The 20,000-nt window shown below is 44.4% G+C and overlaps 1 long non-coding RNA gene across 1 annotated transcript in view; it reads left to right on the top strand.

Annotated features, from left to right (window-relative positions):
• Window positions 1–20,000, top strand: part of LOC147008475 (uncharacterized) — a 78,439-nt gene that overhangs the window by 31,591 nt on the left and 26,848 nt on the right. Inside the window, exon 2 of the long non-coding RNA XR_015053382.1 lies at window positions 4,830–4,904. This is a non-coding gene — a long non-coding RNA (uncharacterized LOC147008475). The remainder of the gene's footprint in view (window positions 1–4,829; window positions 4,905–20,000) is intronic.

The following is a 20,000-nucleotide window of genomic DNA, read 5'->3' as shown; positions in this document are numbered from 1 at the left end:
CAATTTGTAAGGAAATTGTTTTCCAATGGAGTGACGTGTAATTTTTATGGATATTGCTATGAATATCCTTTGACAGCATAGTAGTCACTTTCTGTGAATGCTAAGGTTGCTCGGTGAAGTAAATTGATGGAAAGGCCAGAGTTAGATCTCCACGAGGCAATTGGTCAAGATGAATTAAACATGACACCTCCATCTAATTGTAATACAGATTCATCCATTGTTTTGCAGTCTTGGAGAGTCAAGGTTTTTCATCATTAATGGAATTGGAGCTACCCAATGATGTTGCAGAAATGGAAGAGAATAGCACCTGATCTGTACTGCTGATAGACGCCATGTGCATAGTTAACATGATCAAGACACCTGGCCGAGCCCCCCCCTCCATCCCATTTCCGTAAAGGCTTGGGGTGAGGAACTCCCCCCCTCTTCCTCAAAACACTGGCACCTAGTTTGGGCCTGGACCAGACCACCGCATGGGTCTCGAGGATGCGAATTCACTCTTGGATCCGGAGGATCGGTGCCTGGAAATCAACTCCCTGGACCGATTTCCACTGGGTCCGAAGGCGCAGGAGCTTCCTTGTGATGTGCCCTACGATGGTTGCTGGCGCTTCACGGAATCAGCACCCATCATTAGGATATAGTCCGTGGCCTGGCAGGTCATTCTGAGATCTCTAAGATCGTCTGGCGTCCCCAGGAAGCATGAAACTCAATCGCCAAAGGGAGTGAGGGCTGGACGCATGATCAAATAGGAGTGGGGAAAGCCATTGGTGGAGTCTAAGTCTGCCATGGCCCTCCACCCCGCTGCCACCCAGGGCCAGGACAAGCAAGCCAAATCGGAATCTCAACGGGAGCCATAGGCAAGTGAAGCCCAGGCCCGCCTGGTTTGGCGGCCAGTGACGCATCCTGCCTTTAGTTAGGCCAGGCCACCACGAGGTATGAGTCCAAAGCTGCCCAATTAGCAGAGAGCATACGGGAGTAAACCATGGGATCTGGCCGAAGAGGCTAGCCCAGGGTAAACCATCAGGAGTACTTTGGCAATTCGCACAGCACATTTGAAGCACTGGGTGCCAAGGTCCCAGGCCACAGGCCCAAGCACAACCCACCAGGGAAAGTATTTACTGTGATCAGTTTAGCAGAGCCTAGGACTGACCCAACCCCTTGAAGGGAAAGACTTGGGCCCATTGGCTGAAGGACACCGCACGCTGGTGCACCTCTACACACTGCAAGACTGTCGAGGGCAGCTCTTGCTCTTGCAGTTTTGACCAGTCCAGTTTGATTATAAATGTGGGCTGTCATACTCTGCAGGGGACTCTTGGGACACTGGCCATTGGCTCCCAGCACAGCGAGAAAACCTCTTCGAATATGCGCTGATACTGACAAGGCCTTTGACCAAAAATTACCATGTGCTCCAATGTTTGCTGTTGCAGATAATATTGTGTGAACAAGACAGAATAAACCTTGGACATTGAAGAGGACTTTGACTGAAGATTACATTTGACACTTTGTGTTGGGCTGTCACATTCAGTAAGTTAGAATATGACACTTGATTTACGTAAATGTCAGGGGACAAACTAAAGCGGAGGTGCTGTGGTTTCCACGCCCTCCCCAATAACTTAAGGAAAACAGCAATATGAAAATCATAATGGGGAAATTTAGTGTGATGTCATCAAGATGATCTTGCCAAGGCAATGCTCTTTTTGTGCAGCTTAAAAAAAAACAGCTCTGCCTTTGGCGCCAAAAGATGTAGCTGAGCAACCCACAAATATCGTTATCTCACTTTCTCATGAAGACAATTGTGAATTGTCCATTGAATTTCAGGTGAATTTTTTGATACCATCATCGCTTTACCAAAAATATTTTTGTTTTTTTTCGGGCAACAAGCTAAATCTGTTCAATAACAGGTCAAATCTTAGTTAAAAGTGAGACATCACTTTGGGCGAAATTGATAAAGTAGATTACATATGCTCCCTGACTCTACAAGAAAAGAAAAAAACATTTAAAAAAATAATGTGAAAACAAAAACGCATGAAATCTCAAAAACAACTGAACAAGGTAGGAATGACACCACATTACAATTCCACAATGTGACACCACAATGCTCTGTTGGATTACCATCACATCTTTTGACATTTTACTTTTTTTGTTGTGGGATTGTGATGGAACAATGTTTAAAGATATTGTGATTCTAAACCAGAAGAGGATTGTGGTGTCTTATCGTAATGTGGTGTCATTCTTCATTGTTGTTATTCTTCTTCATTCTTCTTCTTCGTCCATCAGAATGCCACAACAAAAGTAAAATATCAAAAGATGTCGTGATTGTAATCCATGAGTATTGTGGTGTTGTATTATGGCATTGTAATGTGGTGTCATTCCCACCTTATTTGGTTGCTTTTTTGAAATTTCTTCCCTCTGTTTTTAGATGTTTTAAAAGTTTTATTTTTCTTGTTTCTGCAATTTTTTTAAAGCAATAAAATGCTTAATATTTTTATGTTGATATTTTGGTATGGATTAAATCCATCTGTTATTAAATTTGGCTTATGGTACATTCTTCCCCCTCCCCACCCCACCCTCAATCCTAACTTTTGGTTCAGTCCACTATATGGATTACCACATATGCGAAACGATGCGATTTTCATTTTTAAAAAATCATAAAATGCTTAAAGGCCCAGTCACACCTTGACGTTTTAGCCAGCTTATGCCGATTTTTGCAAAAATTTGTGTAAAACGCTGGTACACGTCGAATATGTTATGGGTACGTTTTGTATATGTTAAGACCACGCTGAAAAACACTGCCATAAGTGGTAGTACGCTGGCTTTAAACGTTGAACTTTTTGGGTTTTCCTCAAATTTTTTCATGCTTGAAATTTTACGACGTATGCCGGCGTATGACTCACACGTTCCGCTACGCTGGCCATAAGTTGTAGGCACGTTATGCAATCGTTGACACACGTTGAAACACGTTACTTGTAAGTTACTCATAAGTCGAAACACGTGGAGGTAATGTTTAGCGTACCCGAAACTTATTTCTAACCTATGAGTAACGTTTTGTAAGCACGCTACATGAACGTTGTTCACACTTTGCAACACGTTACTTGAAAGTACTACTACTACTACTACTACTACCAACATCGACATCACTAAATTCTCTCGAACTACTACTACAACCAACATCGACATCATTAAATTCTCTCGAACTACTACTACAACCAACATCGACATCACTAAATTCTCTCGAACTACTACTACTACTACCAACATCGACATCACTAAATTCTCTCGAACTACTATTACTGCTACTAGTACTACTACTACTACTACTACTACTACTACTACTACTAACATCGACATCACTAAATTCTCTTGAACTACTACTACTACTACTACTACTAATAACATCGACATCAGTAAATTCTCTCGAACTACTACTACTACTACTACTACTACTACTACTACTACTACTACTATTATTACTACTACTATTACTATTACTAATACTGCAACTGCTACTGCCACTGCCAGTGACATTGACATCTACTCAACATGGAGTCAGGAACACTGACGGGTTCCTGCTGTGTGAAGCCCATTTGTATATACCAATTCCCCTAAACGCTGCCAATACGCCATTATACGGTATCTGTAACTTAGAAACACGTTCAGTAAGTTCTGTGGTCGTCCAGAAGACGTCAATCAAATTCGTCTCCATACGCCAATGTGCGTTTGAGATACGTTACACATAGGTTCGAAGCACGCTACTAATATGTTCAAAGCACGTTACTCGTAGGTTAAAAATTAAGTTTCGGGTATGCTAAACATTATCGTATCGTAAACTAAACTAAACGTAAACCCTGTGTCGTAAGAGACGACCAGGGTTGCGTCAGGAAGGGCATCCGGCGTAAAACATGTGCCAAATCACTATGTGGATCATACGGATGATCCGCTGTGGCGACCCCGAACGGGAGCAGCCAAAAGAAGAAGTATGCTAAACATTACCTCGACGTGTTTCGACTTATGAGTAACTTACGAGTAACGTGTGGCCGACGTGTGTAAACGATTGCAGAGCGTGCCGAGAACTTACGCCAGCGTATGCAGAACTTGTGAGGAGTACGTCGTAAAATTTTCAGCATGCTTGAAATTTTACGGCGTACTAGACGTACCACGTAATATGCCAGCGTAGTTCATTGTTTTTCATCGTGCTCCTAACGTATTCACAACTTACCCATACCGTATCCGACGTGTCCCAGCGTTTTAGACACATTTTCATAGGTCGGCATATGCTGGCTAAATCATCAAGGTGTGACTGCGATGTTGACACTTCCAATTTTCAGGTGGTTATGATTTAAATCGGCGAGCGGCAGGTTTTTAACAGAGAACGCCACGAGTTCGTCGGCGATACATGCAGCGCGCTATGACTAAGTTAAACTATCGTTGGGCATAGTTTGTGAACGCCGACAACAGGTGAAGCATTCGTTGGTATAAGTTATCTCTAACATAACGAAACGTTCTGTGCCCGTTACTAATACGTTATGAATACGACCAAAACTTAAAAAAAAAATTCTCAAAACTTCAGCGTACGCCGTTTTACGTGCTTTTTTATACGTTGCCATTCCTGGCTAAAACGTCAAGGTGTGACTGGGCCTTAATGTTTCATATATTTGTTATTTTGGCATGGATTAAATCCATCGATGTTATTGAATTGTTTTAATACTTGTTTCAGTTGATTTGGAGGATGGTTTGGATATGTATCGTTTCTGGAATGGTTGAGTCCACATTTATGTTTGATTTATTTTTTCTAATAAAACGATTAATGCTTCATATCTTTTTTTAAATTTTAGGTTGCATGCACTCGGCCAGAGGCAAAGTAACTTCCTCACGTTGGAATCACCATCATGGCTTCAGCAATTATTGAGGTAGGCTGGGATACAGTTTTACATTGTTTTTAGAGGGGAGGAACCAGAAGAAGTACAAATAATGTTTTAGCGATCTCCCAATGTGGTACTTTAGCGATGTATTCTGGCTTCTTGTTTTAGTTTTGGTAGTTCAGAAAATGCTTGAGAATAAATGGTGGTATGGCTTGTAAATTCTTATAGCTTCATTCTATGATAGGTTATAAACCTATCATTTTGTACACATTTGAATGGGTGGCCATTATTTTCCCGTATCATCCCTCGATATGGAGTACTACTGTACATGATACGTAGATAGACCAGCATACTGCCCACCCTCTGGGTTGGTCGAGTTTGCACATTACATGCTGAAAAAGTATAGTTTGTGATTTGCAAGAAGACGACAGATGTTTTCTTAGTCTATGGATAAAAGGTTCTTGATGGTCTAAAGGTCTAATGTAGGGGTGGGGAGCCTTTTTCCTGTCAAGGGCCATTTCGATTTTTAGAACATTCTTCGAGGGCAATGCAAAATTATTGAACACATATATCGGACTCACCTAATGCGATGGCTGGAACTGTTTGTCTTTGGCGAGGCGTTTGGTGTCAGGTGGTAGTGATGATGATGCTACTTCACAGCTGGTTTTGCAGGTTTGGGTCAGTCAGTCTTGAGCGGAACCGAGTCTTTGCAAGAGTCAGTTTTGAAAAGAACTGCTCACAGCTGTATAGCGTCCCAAACAGTGATGCAAACTTCAGTGCTTGTCTCCTCAGAATGGGAAAATCCTCAGTACGTACATACAGTTTGTAGAACTCGAGCAAAGGGAGGTTGTTGGACCTAGCTTTGAGCTCATCATTGCTTTGCAGATCAATGATTTTGTGTTGTAGGTTGTCAGGCACATCAGCTGGTTCCACATTAAACGGCGCAGCAAATATGTTCAGTTCCCTTTGTTTACTTTTCATGCCCTGGACCCTCTCTCCAAATGCCTGGAGGAGTTTTGTACACTCAGCAACATATTCAGATGTCACAGCAGGCTTTTGTTCTTGCAGACTGGGAAAGTGGACAGTGTATCCCCTTTCCAGTTGCACTTGCCACAGCTTTAGTTTAGCTTCAAATGATTTCACATTTGATTGCAGAGAGCTGAGAAGCTGGTTGGGACCTTGGAGCTTGACGTTCAGCTCTGACAGGTACTTGGTAATGTCCACCATGAAGCCCAAATCACACAGCCACTTGGTATCACTGAGTTCAATGACAGGTTTCCCCTTCATCTCATGAACTGTTTCACTTCTTCTCTCAGTGAGTAAAACCGTGTGAGCATATTTCCACGACTCAGCCACCGCACATCACAGTGGTAAACCAGATCTCCGTACTCTGACTCGAGTTCACTCAGGAGCTCTTTGAACTGGCGGCTGTTCAGCCCTCTGCTTTTGATGACGTTTATGGTGGAAACGATAGTTGTCATCACATTTTTGAGCTTCAGGGACTGTGCACACAGATTATCTTGGTGTATGATACAGTGGCATACAACTAACTCACTTGGATCGAGACTGAGACGACTCATTTCTTTTTTTGACCAATGCAATCAATCCCTTTTTTGCGCCAACCATGGCTGGGGCTCCATCCGTGGCCAGGACACTTAACTTGTCAAACTGCAGTTCGAATTTGTTCATAGCCAAAACAACTTGCTCACACAAATCCTCACCTTTGGTGGTGCCATGCATGGCTTGCAAAGACAGCAACTCCTCGCTCGTATCAAACTCAGCTGTAATCCTCCGCACAAAAAGGGCTAGTTGGGCGGTGTTTGTTATGTCCATTGTCTCATCGCAGGCCAGAGAAAAAAACTGGAAATCTCTTGCGGTGTCCTTCAGTGTTTTCTCAATATCTTGCGCCATTTCAGTAATCCGATCTGAGGCAGTTCTTTGAGACAAACTGACACTTTGGAACAATTTTACTTTGGCCGGTGCGAGCAACTGCGCAGCGGCAACAAGGCACTCCACAAATTCTCCTTCCGAATGCGGCATCAGCTTCTTAGCGATTAGCTCACTCACCACAAAACTAGCATGCGTAGTGTTGTCTCGGTCAGATTGTGGTCTTATGAAGACTGCTTGTTGAGCACCAAAACTCCGCCGAAGAGCGTTAACTTTATCTAAGCGCATTTGTCCTTTCAACTCGTCCAGTTTAGCATGTTTCGAGCTGTAATGACGCTCGAGGTTGGACTTTTTCATCACCGAGAGAACTTCCCGACAAACTAGGCATACTGGCTTGCTTTTTACTTCCACAAAGAAATAATCGTTTGCCCATTTCTCTTGGAAAGTGCGACATTCCGCATCTCCCTTTCTTTTCTTGTTTGTCACCATGTTTGCACATACTGAATGAAATGATGACATGAGATTACGCGATCACACATTACGTTACGCACGTGCTGCATTCACTGACCCTGAACGTGAAACGGACAGATGACAGCTGTCTGTTTTTAGCTGTCCGTTTAATTTTTTTTTTTTTGGAAAAAATAATCGGTCTGGAGTTTTTTTTTGTGTTGTATTTCTGAGGTTGCTTTTGTTTATTTTTTATGAATTTCCTCGCAGGCCGGATCAAACGGTCTCGCGAGCCGTATACGGCCCGGAGGCCGGAGGTTCCCCACCCCTGGTCTAAAGTGTAAGTTCCAATAATAGTTAATGTCTGAGGGATCGAATGGGTCTAATCTCTCAAGCATGTAAAAAGTATCTAAAAGGTCTGAGTGGTCTAAAGCTGAAAATGGTCAAGGGTCGAACGTGTCTGAAGAGTGTAAGGGGTCTAATTGGTGTTAATGTCTAAGGGGTCTAAAAAGAGTCAAGGGACTTAAGTGGTATATCTTTCTAAAGGCTCTGTGTGTGGGATCTTCAAGTTTGAGGGGTATAAAGGTTCTCGGTGTCTGAAGGGTTTTAAAAGTCTAAAGGGTGTAGGGGTCTAAACGTGTCTAAAGTGTTGAAAGGATCTTATTATTAAGATAAAAGAGGTCTAAGGGGGATCTTAGTCAGTCTTAAAGGGGAACCCAAACGCTCAGACCATCTCAATGCTAATCTATCCCTTGATACCCTACAAAATAGATAAACGGCGAATAATTTTCTATTTTATACAAGTATGCTGAGTCGATGCGTCTTTGGTGCTTGTATAGTAATACAAACTGAGATGGTTTCATGCTACAACAATGGCTGAAACACCCTAAGTTTTCCAGAAATTGGACGAGGTTTGTCCGAAAAACCCGAGTGTGGATTGGGCCTCCAAAATGTTCACTTTGTACGAGTAACATTTTACAGAGCAACAGAGATGGCTATATTTTCGAGTTATCCACCACGATTGAGAGAGGATGCCATTGCCACAATTAAGTGGAAGAAACGGCCGTCACTCAAAACTGTAATACCATCTCTACTCAGCTGCCAGCACATGCACACAGGCGATTTGAGCGGTGAATCAAACACCTGTTGAAATTGCCCGGCAGTTACCACAAGAGCATTTAAAATATTTTTCTATTATCAACACAAATTTCGATAAAACAAATTAACCACCATCTATTTATAGTGGAGAGAAAGTATGTATGGACAGAATATCATGATCTACTCCTCTGAGAAGATTTGACCTCATACACTAAAACTTTCAGGGTCCCCCCCCCAACCTGTCCACTCCTCCACAATCCCCCATCAACTATCACCCCCACAATAACCACCACCATCCTACTCCCCCTCTCCACAACCATCACCCCCTACAATACCCACAACCATCCCTCCCACAATCATCACCCCACAATACCCATCACCATCCCACACCATCCCTGACAATCCCCCATCAACCATCACTCCCACAATACCCACCACCATCCTACACCCCCTCTCCAAAACCATCACCCCCCACAATACCAACAACCATCTCTCCCACAATCATCACCCCACAATACCCACCACCATCCCACACCATCCCTGACAATACCCCCCATCAAACATCACCCCCACAATACCCACCAGCATCCTACAACACCCCCAACCCCCCATCCCCCACACGGGGAGAAACATCAACGCCTCACGGACATGATGGTGGTGGGACACGGCACGGACACAAATTGTGTCCATGGAAAGTATGAAGCGGGACAATCCTGTAACATACAAGACACCTGGTCAGCCCGCGATGGTGGGACAAAACATTCATCATCAATTTTGTCCGTGCTGTCGAGCAACAATAGGTATTTCTGCTGGAGTAATATATAAACCGATTTATCAATTATTACAAAATCCCTCCCTTATAAACCATCAATTGAATATAAAATCAAACCCTACCGAGCTGGAGTGATCATGTGACCAGTGGTTTCATATTGATGAACACTTCCACCTTCTTCCTCTGAATCGCTCTCACAAGGCTCAAAGCAATACGGCTGCACAATTCCCCCCAAAAGGGTTTCCATTACTAATTTTGTCTCCAATAGTTTCTTCAAAATCCCACTGATCAGTTTCAACATTCTGAGAACCATTAGAGTTTGATGGTGGAATCAGTAACTGAAGCTGAGCTTGACATGAACTGTTTCTCTTTGTAAACTGCCGTTCGGATCAGCATGGCTTCAATGTGTGACGTCACTTGTGAAATCAAAAATCGACACTATAGGGCTTTTTTTCAACACTGTGAATGGCAAAGGAATTTCATATTTTTTTCCCCCCCTTTTCCCCTTTCCCCTTTTCCCCCCTTCAAACTAGACCGTGATTCATGATTCTCAATGGTTTTGGGAAAAAAAAAATAAAAGTGTGTTTTGGTTCTCCTTTAAGGGTCTTGGGAGTCCTATTGGCCTCAGGGGAGTTTATGGGTCCTAATGGCCTTAGGGGACTTCAGCACAGGGTTCACCCTGTGAACCCTGTGTCCTGTATGGACATGTGGCTCGTTTTCCTGACGCTGATCCTGCTCACCAGATTCTCTCAGCGAGGGAGTCTCATGAGTGGAGGAGGCCAGTGGGCCGACCACGTGCCTCATGGTTGCAGCAGGTTGACCATCATCTCAAGGAGATGGGGATGGGCCTGGCATCTGCCTGGGGGATGGCCAGACGGAGGCCCCTGGAGTACCGGCGGAAAGTGGACGCAGCGACGCGCTGTTCTGGCACATGCTCCCATACCTGACCTGACCTGACTTCAGCAGCCTGAAGGTTTTAGAGAGTCTTAAGGGCAGATATGGTCTCAAGGGGTTTAAGAGATGTAAATGTCGAACGGCATGGGCTACGAAGGGAACAAATCCCATTTTAGTCTCTCTCAGCAACCATTCATTAGACACAAAGTCTGCCCAGCAATAGCCAAGGATTCTCCGAAGAGACCTGGTACCAAAGTAATTAAGTCCCCATCTCAGATCCCTGGTCACAGTCCAAGTCTCACATCCATTGAGCAAGAATGGTAGCACCAAGAACCTCAAGACTTGGACTTTCATCCACCTGCATAGGTACTGACAGCACCACACCCCATGATCCAGTGAATCCATAACTCCCCATGCCTGACACAGACGTCTATTGACTTCCGGCTCACAGTCAGCAGAGACATGAATATCACTGCCAAGATCAGTAACTCTCTCTGTGACCTCAACATCCTCTCCACAAAAACAGGTACAGACAAGATAGCAGCATCCAAGACGTCATTGAAAGCCTGGATCTTAGTTTTAACCCAGGAAACCTTTAATCCCAGCATCTCGGACTCCTTATTCAGCAACTCAAGGTCCCTCAAAAGGATATCCAGCAAAGATGACTGCATCATCTGCAAAATCGAAGTCAGAGATTTTGACATTCATAAACGATTCACCGCAGCTTGATCTCTCTGACATCTTCCCCAGAATCCAGTCCATACACGAGCTGAAAAGTGTGAGGGCTGGTACACACCCCTGACAAACTCCATCAATAACTGGAAATTTGTCTGAGATGCTGTCACCACATCTCACATCGCTCTCAGTACCAGAGTACAGTTCAGACATTAGATTGATCGGTTTTGGTGGCACCCCTCAAAGACCAAGAATCATCAAGAGGGCATCCTGATTCCCTGAATCGAACACTTTGCAGAGATCAACAGAGGCTGCCAGCAGCCCCTACCAAAACTCTCATCTGTGTTTGATGAGGACCAAAGGGCAAGGATATGTTCAATCATTGTCCTCTTTGGTATAAAGCCTGACTGCTCTGGGCACTGGTGCTCAAGCAGATAGTGGCAAACCCCATCAATAATTATCTGAGCAAAGACCTAGTCTGGCACTGAAAACAGTGTCACCCCTTGGTAGTTGTTGCAGTCTTTGCGATCACCCTTCCCTTTCCAGAGAGGGACAACAAGGCCCCTCTTCCAATCAGTGGGGATGATGCCTGTGTTCCAGGCAGAGCACAGAAGTGCATGCAATGACATGAGTGCAGCATTTCCACCAGCCTTGAGAAGTTCAGCATGGATGCCACAGATTCCAGGAGCTTCACCACATTTCAACTGGTTCACCACAGCCTGTTTCCACAAACGAAAGTGGATCACATTTAGTTGGAGTGTCAACAATTGGGATAGCAACACACCTGATATCCAACTAAACAGCTGGTGGATCAGCCTGGTACAGCCAGTCAAAATAATTCGCCCAGCTGGCCTTCACTTTGAACTCCTCTGTCTGGAACCCACCATCCTCCACTCAAACTACAATGCACTGAGGAACGGGTTTGGAGGAACGTCATGTACGAATTACTCTGTAAGAAGGACAAGAATCACTTGACCACAGGGGATGCTCTACCCCCTCACAGGTTCCTTGCACATAGGCCTCCTTGTCCACCCTCAGCACACGTACAGTTTTACGCCTCAACTCCTTGAACAGCTCAGCTCTTCCATAAAGCCTGGCCCTGTGACTGGTCAATGGTATCCAGTGTTCCTCGAGAGACAAAGTTCTTCTTCGCCCTCTGGGGAGTTCCAAGACATCCACCAGCAACATCTAGGATGTTGGTCTCAAAGGCACTCCAAAGCTCTAGGATTCCCCAAAGCACCCAGACCCCCCATATCCCCAATCAGCCTGTTCTCAAACTCCTTGGTGTTAATGTCTAAGGGGTCTAAAAGGAGTTAAGGGACTTAAAGGAGTCAAGCCTGATCTTGCCGCTATCCAGTCTGCAAACCTCAGAGTGCTGCAATACTGATGTTCAAACGCTTGAGCTCAGATGATAACAGACAGGTGATCATCTTCTCTTTGGGATAGGACATTCCAGACACCCACCCAAAGGGACCACCTCAGTTTAACCCAAGGAGACCGCCTTCTGGTGGACGACACCACAGCACCACTCTGACACGCACTACCGAAATCTGGCCTGGGAAGTTTACTCTGTGGTTTTGTCCCATCAGAGTGGGGGTACTGAAGGCTTTGCCCCAATACAGTCATCTGGGGAGCTGCCCTGCATGGGACAGCTGCACAGGAGGTATTCCTACGAAGTGAGTTTTCAATTTTCATTTTGTTTTCCTTGTGTTTTGCGGCATGAAGGTTTTACGGTGGGGGTAGTGCAAATCCTGCCACCAACCTCAAAAAAAAATGTAACCCAAATGCAGGAAGACATCCGCAGACACAGTTGGGCACTAGATATGGATGGCTGTTACCTCACAAGCAGCTCCTTCACACTTTGACAGGTTTTGTTTTTAGTCCTGCTCGGTGTTCATATCCATTCACCGCCCTCACCAGGAAACCTGGTGGGGTAGACAGTTTAGTCGCAGACAACCCGATCATGAAACACATTATTGCAGGTTTACATGGTACCTGTTGCAAGTCACAAATTTAATCTGGCCTGACCTGACAATAACAGATCTAATCTGGTGCAGAGATCAAAAGTGCTGCTGGAGGAAAGGGTCGTGAGCAGACACATTGTACGAAACTCTTTGTCAAGAGAGGAAATGCGTCGCTGAAGATAGGGCTGCAAATGTGGTTTAACTCCAATGAACTTTTGTTTAACTCCAGTGAAGGAAGTGAGGATAGTGAGTCGGATTTTTGAGGGGTTGGAGTAAAGATGGAACAGAGTTGGGAGAGGGAGTTTGAAACTTTGGAAGGGGGGGGGAGAGAAGGGGTTGTGGAAAGTGGTTGGGGAAATGGAGGTGTAATGGTGGGGGGAGGTGGACTGGGGAGGGGGTTTGAAGCTTTGGAATGGGGAGGTGATCGAAACCTTTCGGTTTGGGGAGGAGGTTGAAACTTGGGGTTTTGGAGTGTTGGTTTATGACTTGGGCGATGTGAGGGGGGTGGGGGGAGGCGGGGGGATGTGAGGACTTGAGGACACATCTTATCTTGTGCGGATATTCCGCATGTACCTGCTGGTGTAAAAGAAGATCCATAATGTTTGTAAAATAATATCCATAATATTGCAAATAACATGATTATTACAAGACAAGGGAATATGAAAAACAAATGTTGTTTTGCACAGGCATAACAGGGCTGAAAACCCCTTCCAATATTTCTGTGTTAACATTTCACATGCTGTCCTTCAAATTATAATTGATTAAGCTTTAATGCTACATTCACAGAAGCTAAGTGCAGGTCATTTGGGCAAGTTATCATGACCTCAAGAGGCTTAAATATGGGGGTCCACATTTTTCACTTAATAATTCCCTGCAATGACAAATCTGTCCATAATCATTGTCATGCTTTATATGGAGAGATGTTATATCCCATTTTCTACTTATGTTCACATTTCAACTTTAATTATTCTCCTATATAAAGCATGGTTTGGAAGCAAATGCCTCCTCAGTTATCAATTACACAAAATGACCAAATTATGATGCCAAGTCTGCCCTTTTGAAGTTTTATAGTTCCCTTAGCCCATTTGCACTATTTCAAATGTGCCCTGCAGTTACCATCATTATATCTGCTTCCCACTGTGGATATAGTTATAATAAACACGGTCAGTGACAGCTGCGTTACTATTTATATCATAAAGTGCCTCATTTAACACCCAGTAGAATGAAATATTATAGTTTGGAGGTAATAAAAACTCCACATGGCCACGATGAATCATTTGTCATTATGTATAAGCGTCAGCGCAGTCTTTGTGTGAAAAATTAACATTTTATGTTCATTGGAAATCATTTGGCTCTTGATTTAAATCGCTGACAATTTATCTAGTGAAACACTACATTTCTACCAATTCGACCTGTGGTTCAATCACGATCAGTAATGTATCTCATATTTAACATGTTTGAAGATTGAAACAGATGTATTATGTGAGGATGAGATATCCTTGGTTCAAATGGTCCACCATTTGAGGTCAGTATTCTGAAAACGACCCTAAGTTTGTCTCTAAATTGTGATATATAAATATATATATATATATATATATATATATATATATATATATATATATATATACATATATACATATATATATATATATATACATATATATATATATATATATATATATATATATATATATATATATATATATATATATATATATATATATATATATATGCGAATTCGCGCCCGCGGAATGCGGACGGCCACGTTCGCGACCACGTCGCCCACCGGACGGACAATTCAGTCGTGACCCTCTCGGAACAACGCCGGGATCTAGTCACGGGTGGGGGTTTGACCCCACCACGACCGTGCCAATTGCCCACCCACGCAGGATAGGGTTGCTCTCCAAATTTGATCTACCTAAGTACCTGCATGGATGGTCGACCGGGCGATCGTAACACACCACAGGCCGACTCCGGACATGAACCGCTTAAGCGGTCGGTTCCGTGCTACAGTGATAACCGAGCGGTGTTATCGTCAGCCTCGACGGTTCCGATTAATTACCGGGCATATTAAGCCCACTACGAACCCTTTACGTGAAGCAAGATGGAGGGTCAATAAAGAAAAGATGAAGCGAAACGGGAAAACAGTTCACACAAAGCACATTTATTTCCCGGCACACGGAAAGCACACATATACAGCCAACAGTCAAAATGCACATTGAGCAACCAAAACAAAAGCAACAATGACGCAGATTTACTACCGACTACGCGCACACACGGCAACACTTATACAGTTCTACTTTACAGACGGCGCCAACACACATTTACACAAAAGCAATGGAAAGAAGCCACCCTCATAGACAAGGGGACAGACAGGCCTGTAGGCCAATTGTGCGTGTGACCTGGAGGAGCGGCCAGGTCCGCGAGACCGGGGGGGTCCTACCCGCGTCCTCGTGACGCGTTGGCGGACGAGCCGCAGATGTGGCCGCGTGGCTGTGCCCCGACTCCGTGCTCCTTGGCGGGTTTCGTTGGCACGACGTTTGGAGTGGGGTAGGAACGGGGCCCCCTTTGTTGCACTATTTCAGCGCGGGGGAAAGGGGGAATTGTTGATGCCCTGGGGGAGGAGAATGGCTGGTTGGCTTGGGTCCCGCAATGAGCGATCCCACACCGCGGCCTCGTCGCCGACCGCCGTCCCTCTCGCCTCGGACCCGAGCTCCTTTGCCTCTTCCCGCAACTCTTCTCAGCCGACTCCAGAACCCAACTCGATGACACACCGATGACTTCGCCACCCGACTCGACTGACTTCGCCACCCGACTCGACTGAGTTCGCCACCCGACTCGACTGAGTTCGCCACCCGACTCGACTCTCTGCCACACCGATGACTCGACTCACTTCATTAGCCTTGCGCTCGCCTTCTTATAGGCCGGCAGGAGCAGCTAATATGCAAATATCCGGATCAGGATGACCTCGGGGGCGGAGCCACGCTCGCCCATTGGTCGGAGGAAAGGGGGCGTGAATCTCCCCTGATCCTAGAATTTGCATATATCGATTTCACACAGACACGCCTGGAGGCGGGGCCAAGCCACTCCGCGCTTGTTAATTGGACGGAGGGGAAGTGGGCGTGTAGCGTTCTTGATCCGAATTATCCCTCGGAAAGGCCGCTATTTGCGCTCGCGGCTCGGTGCGTTCGGCACCAATCGCCGAACGGGCTCGAGACAGCCCGACGTTCAGTGTTCACAGGTGGTGTGGGAATGGCCGTAGAAGGAGAGAGGTGAAGGTGGTGGAGAGTCCTCGGTGGTAGTTGATGGTCATGGTGCCGTTGGGAATGGCGGTGATGTGATGTTTGCTGGATTGAGTTGTGAAGGTAAAGGTCGTGGCTGTTGGCGTTTTTGTTGTTGTCTGAGGGTTGGAGCGTGGTTGGTTCAAAATAAAGATAGAACAGAAAAAATGGCTATCTCAAAGCGTCACAGCCCGTATGAATCACATAAATTCCCTCTATACAACGGGTTTGGGGCTAACTACACATGTACTTCGAGATATCTCACCTACGGGCACTTCATGGTGTAATGCGAATTTCCACAGCCGTAACAATATATAATTGGGGCAGTTGGGATTACACATTTTTAAAGAAAAAGGCACTTCTAACCAAAAGAAAAGCTCGATCGACTCCTTTAAGAGTCTATTGTTCCTGAGGGCTAAGGAAGCCGGCTGTGAACCTGGTGAAATGTTGCCTGAGACCGGATATGCTTTTGCTTTTTTGCTTAAATTAGCAGAGTCGATCTAGTTTTTCTTTTGGTTGCAATTGCCTTCTTCTTCTTTAAAAAAAATAATTATATATATATATATATATATATATATATATATATATATATATATATATATATATATATATATATAATCATTTTAATGACTTTTCTTACATTATATTTTCATTTCTTGTGTAAACCTTATGAAACATGGTGTCATCAATATTTTATGTTTCTTTAATGATGCTGAAGTAATCGGATATCCAAAGCCTAAGTGGAAAATAATGGCCTAATCTTAGTTTGTAAGTACATAAAATGCCTTTGTGAATCACAATAATGGAAATTAGGCACTTTTTATAAAACTCATGAACAGTCAAAATGCGATTTCCACAAAGTTATAGTTTGCAATTCTACTCTCAGTGGAGTCAGTTCTGATTTTGTACAAGAGGAATCTGCAATCTCTTGTTGATTTGCCTTCTTCAAGAGAGAGAGAAAAAAGTCATATTGGCTTTCTTATTTGTTTGCACTCATTTGTCAATTCTTTACAATAAGAGATGCTATGGTTTTGATTCCAGAGAAAAATAACAAAATATTTCCGCAGGACAATTTCTGAGCTATTATTTGACAATTTCACCACCTCATACACAAGTTTCTAAACACGACAAAAGATCGCAAGATTGGTCCGGACAAATGTCCAGTCTATATCAGGATGCCGTGGAAAGGGCAATCATCACGAAGGTTTGAAGTACAAATCAAACATATTGTGTCCAACACGTTTCTGGCTGTGCAACTCCGAGTAATCTTTACCTCTCGCCGTTTGCTGATGTCAGTCAACAAGGATGTGCTACCCAGCTCGCAAACCAGCAATGTTGTTAATGCGTTTAAGTGCCAATCTGAAGCTCGGTACGTGGGCCGCACAACACCAAGATTGGCTGATCAGATCAAACAACACATCCCCTTGGCGATTCGAAGAAAGATTGTGAGAGTTGGAACACAACCAGTGCGAGCATGTAGAAATATTCAGCAACCACCGGCCACTGCACATGCTTCATCTGCCATTGCACTGCACCTGGTTGCCAACCCTATCTGTGCAGACCAGTACAATGCAGATATGTTCAGGATATTGAGCCGAAGTAGGAGCTCGTTTAATTTACGTATGTTGGAAGCAACCTTCATCCTTCCCACTGATCCAATACTATGTCGTCAAAAGGAATTTGTACGATCTCTGTGTCTCTTTCAGCATGGAAAGATCAAGGGAAGTACGGTAACAAATGTTGAATGGAATTTTGGGGAAACCCATCCCCTCTCTCTCCAGGATGTGGTTGCAAACGTCCATCATCAACGAACTCTGCTCCAGCCAATGGGAGCTCGAGGTGAAGAAGATGAGCCGACCAATGGGAGTTTGGATTAACTGTGACGTCATTACGGTTGAACCAATCAGCGTCTACCTTATTGAGACCTGCGTATAAAGCACACGCCTTCACTTCCTTCTTCACTTGCTGCGATTTTTACCCTGAAGAGTGCAGCACGAAAAGCTTCGGTCACTATTATGTCGTGTTTGTTTGTATCCATATTAAAGTTCTGTAGTACCAAACATCTGTTTAAAGTAAATACATAAATATGCTTGGTTATAAGAATTGTTAATCTATCTATAATTCCAGCAATCTCTGTGTGTCTGTGTGTCTGTGTGTCTGACTGCGACCGCTGTTTCTCGACAACCACTGGTCCAATCTCATTGAAACTTGCCAGGTATATTGCTGGGGCCCTGTGAATGTGCCTTTTCAAGGTTTGATATTAATCGGACAAGTGGTTCCCAAGTTATGGCCATTTATTTACCAAACCAATGACAGGACACGATGCTATGACCTCACAATTGATGTCACAATTATTCTTTTCTTTTTTTCTTTTGCACATATGGCCACGCACGTCCGGGCACGCACGTACGGGCCCACACTAGTTATTTTAAATTTTCAGAATTCACTCTAGATTTCAACACTTAATTAGTCCACATGCTCCGATCCTCAAATCCATAAACAGGTTTTGATTATATACTTTAATTGGTCCATGAGAGTGCATCGTGGTTCCAAGGCAAGGCATTTTGGAGCAGGCTAAACAAAATGGTGACTTAGGACCCCTGCGAGGGAGAGCAGGCTGACCAAGGGTATGGCTTTTTTTGTTTTTTCATTGTGAGCACCCAGTTAATTATATTCAAAAGGGGTGTTTAAATTTACCCGAATACCCAGTTTTCATTCACTCACTCCCTCGTAGTTCCCATGGTATGCATACAAAGTTTTGGGCTGCTTGGTTTCAGATTTTTGAGTGATGGAAACCTGGGGGGGGGGGCACATAAATAGTAGAGGCTGTAAGACCAGAAAGGAGGTGGTGGAAGACAGACAGACCACCGACCTGTCTGCGATGGGGAAGTGATAGGCCCATCCACACCAGTGTGACCACTCCTCATTTTCATAAATGCCAAGGTGAGCCAATGAAAAAAGCCAATAATTCACAAGGTTTCGGAAAAGCGATGATAATGGAAAACCTATATGCCAAGAAAACCTACAGAAAACCAAGACGCCAAGGTGAACAACGAATAGCCAAGATCTTGTGAAAAATGCCAAGGAGTGGTCGCACTGATCCACACAGCTTCATTATGGGTGATTCCAATAATTTTAATAGCTTTGATTGCCATGGCATCAAGCTGAGCAAGATGTGAGGCAGGTGAGCCAGCACAGAGGGGAGAGCAGCATTCCATCAAGTTGCGGATGAAAGCCTTGTGGGTGGATAGGAGTTCAGGTTTGCCACGGAAGGCCTTTGTACGACAGTGGATGCCCAGTCGGCGGCTGTCTCTGGAGGCCAACTTTGAAATGTGGCTTGCCCAAGAAAGATCATGGCTGACAGTGAGACCCAGGAGTTTGAGTGTGGATTTTATCAAGGCCGATACAAGGGTTTGCCAGACTATTCTTTTGGAGAAAGACAGTGAGAGTATGAAGTTTGTCTGAATTCCATTCCATTGCATTGGGACCATACTCTGTACAGAGCATCTTTGCTGCCATAGCAGTCTCCTGGGCTATTGGGCACAATCCGGGATGGGTCACCACTCTGACGCAGGGTTTGTCAGAATGGAAAGACATATTACAAGTGTTTGACCAGCTTGTGATTTTTTTCAAGGTTGAAGAGGGTGAAGAAGCTGCAGCCTGTCTTTCTGAAGGTTGAAGAATGTCACAGCAGAGAGTGGATCATCATCATTATACAGATAAAGAGGATTTTCCAGAGAATCGGAGAGATCAATGATGAACATCAGTAATAGTACTGGGCCGAGATCACTGCCTTGGGGAACTACAGCTTCGACAGGGTGAAGAGATTATAGGATTCCGTTGAGAACCACATGTTGGCTAAGAGAGTAGAAGAAGGCAGTAAGCCATGTGTGGAGTTGGCCTTGGATGGAACAGGCAGACCAGTCGGAGAGTAAGGCAGGATGCCAGACTATCAAAAGCAAGAGGTATGTCCAGAGAGACGGTCCTGAGCTTATGTCTGACATTGAGGGCCAACATCCATTGTTGGGTGAGTAGAAGCAGCATGTCCAAGTTGGAGTGACCTCATCTGAAACCAAATTGGTGATCTGAGACGAGGCTGTTGAAGAAAAGGAGAGGTTTCACATCA

The sequence above is a fragment of the Eptatretus burgeri genome, chromosome 18 (genome assembly GCF_056783735.1).
Source record: "Eptatretus burgeri isolate ZD-2024b chromosome 18, Ebu_testis_v1, whole genome shotgun sequence".
Taxonomy (NCBI): domain Eukaryota; kingdom Metazoa; phylum Chordata; class Myxini; order Myxiniformes; family Myxinidae; genus Eptatretus; species Eptatretus burgeri.
This window is presented reverse-complemented; position numbering and strand designations above follow the sequence as displayed.